Genomic DNA, 2,500 nt, shown 5'->3' with positions numbered 1-2,500 from the left:
AGGGTTAGGGTTAGGGTTAGGGTTAGGGTTAGGGTTAGGGTTAGGGTTAGGGTTAGGGTTAGGGTTAGGGTTAGGGTTAGGGTTAGGGTTAGGGTTAGGGTTAGGGTTAGGGTTAGGGTTAGGGTTAGGGTTAGGGTTAGGGTTAGGGTTAGGGTTAGGGTTAGGGTTAGGGTTAGGGTTAGGGTTAGGGTTAGGGTTAGGGTTAGGGTTAGGGTTAGGGTTAGGGTTAGGGTTAGGGTTAGGGTTAGGGTTAGGGTTAGGGTTAGGGTTAGGGTTAGGGTTAGGGTTAGGGTTAGGGTTAGGGTTAGGGTTAGGGTTAGGGTTAGGGTTAGGGTTAGGGTTAGGGTTAGGGTTAGGGTTAGGGTTAGGGTTAGGGTTAGGGTTAGGGTTAGGGTTAGGGTTAGGGTTAGGGTTAGGGTTAGGGTTAGGGTTAGGGTTAGGGTTAGGGTTAGGGTTAGGGTTAGGGTTAGGGTTAGGGTTAGGGTTAGGGTTAGGGTTAGGGTTAGGGTTAGGGTTAGGGTTAGGGTTAGGGTTAGGGTTAGGGTTAGGGTTAGGGTTAGGGTTAGGGTTAGGGTTAGGGTTAGGGTTAGGGTTAGGGTTAGGGTTAGGGTTAGGGTTAGGGTTAGGGTTAGGGTTAGGGTTAGGGTTAGGGTTAGGGTTAGGGTTAGGGTTAGGGTTAGGGTTAGGGTTAGGGTTAGGGTTAGGGTTAGGGTTAGGGTTAGGGTTAGGGTTAGGGTTAGGGTTAGGGTTAGGGTTAGGGTTAGGGTTAGGGTTAGGGTTAGGGTTAGGGTTAGGGTTAGGGTTAGGGTTAGGGTTAGGGTTAGGGTTAGGGTTAGGGTTAGGGTTAGGGTTAGGGTTAGGGTTAGGGTTAGGGTTAGGGTTAGGGTTAGGGTTAGGGTTAGGGTTAGGGTTAGGGTTAGGGTTAGGGTTAGGGTTAGGGTTAGGGTTAGGGTTAGGGTTAGGGTTAGGGTTAGGGTTAGGGTTAGGGTTAGGGTTAGGGTTAGGGTTAGGGTTAGGGTTAGGGTTAGGGTTAGGGTTAGGGTTAGGGTTAGGGTTAGGGTTAGGGTTAGGGTTAGGGTTAGGGTTAGGGTTAGGGTTAGGGTTAGGGTTAGGGTTAGGGTTAGGGTTAGGGTTAGGGTTAGGGTTAGGGTTAGGGTTAGGGTTAGGGTTAGGGTTAGGGTTAGGGTTAGGGTTAGGGTTAGGGTTAGGGTTAGGGTTAGGGTTAGGGTTAGGGTTAGGGTTAGGGTTAGGGTTAGGGTTAGGGTTAGGGTTAGGGTTAGGGTTAGGGTTAGGGTTAGGGTTAGGGTTAGGGTTAGGGTTAGGGTTAGGGTTAGGGTTAGGGTTAGGGTTAGGGTTAGGGTTAGGGTTAGGGTTAGGGTTAGGGTTAGGGTTAGGGTTAGGGTTAGGGTTAGGGTTAGGGTTAGGGTTAGGGTTAGGGTTAGGGTTAGGGTTAGGGTTAGGGTTAGGGTTAGGGTTAGGGTTAGGGTTAGGGTTAGGGTTAGGGTTAGGGTTAGGGTTAGGGTTAGGGTTAGGGTTAGGGTTAGGGTTAGGGTTAGGGTTAGGGTTAGGGTTAGGGTTAGGGTTAGGGTTAGGGTTAGGGTTAGGGTTAGGGTTAGGGTTAGGGTTAGGGTTAGGGTTAGGGTTAGGGTTAGGGTTAGGGTTAGGGTTAGGGTTAGGGTTAGGGTTAGGGTTAGGGTTAGGGTTAGGGTTAGGGTTAGGGTTAGGGTTAGGGTTAGGGTTAGGGTTAGGGTTAGGGTTAGGGTTAGGGTTAGGGTTAGGGTTAGGGTTAGGGTTAGGGTTAGGGTTAGGGTTAGGGTTAGGGTTAGGGTTAGGGTTAGGGTTAGGGTTAGGGTTAGGGTTAGGGTTAGGGTTAGGGTTAGGGTTAGGGTTAGGGTTAGGGTTAGGGTTAGGGTTAGGGTTAGGGTTAGGGTTAGGGTTAGGGTTAGGGTTAGGGTTAGGGTTAGGGTTAGGGTTAGGGTTAGGGTTAGGGTTAGGGTTAGGGTTAGGGTTAGGGTTAGGGTTAGGGTTAGGGTTAGGGTTAGGGTTAGGGTTAGGGTTAGGGTTAGGGTTAGGGTTAGGGTTAGGGTTAGGGTTAGGGTTAGGGTTAGGGTTAGGGTTAGGGTTAGGGTTAGGGTTAGGGTTAGGGTTAGGGTTAGGGTTAGGGTTAGGGTTAGGGTTAGGGTTAGGGTTAGGGTTAGGGTTAGGGTTAGGGTTAGGGTTAGGGTTAGGGTTAGGGTTAGGGTTAGGGTTAGGGTTAGGGTTAGGGTTAGGGTTAGGGTTAGGGTTAGGGTTAGGGTTAGGGTTAGGGTTAGGGTAGGGTTAGGGTTAGGGTTAGGGTTAGGGTTAGGGTTAGGGTTAGGGTTAGGGTTAGGGTTAGGGTTAGGGTTAGGGTTAGGGTTAGGGTTAGGGTTAGGGTTAGGGTTAGGGTTAGGGTTAGGGTTAGGGTTAGGGTTAGGGTTAGGGTTAGGGTTAGGGTTAGGGTTAGGGTTAGGGTTAGGGT

The sequence above is a fragment of the Lepidochelys kempii genome, chromosome 9 (genome assembly GCF_965140265.1).
Source record: "Lepidochelys kempii isolate rLepKem1 chromosome 9, rLepKem1.hap2, whole genome shotgun sequence".
In the NCBI taxonomy this organism is placed as follows: domain Eukaryota; kingdom Metazoa; phylum Chordata; order Testudines; family Cheloniidae; genus Lepidochelys; species Lepidochelys kempii.
Note: the sequence above shows the minus strand (reverse complement) of the source record.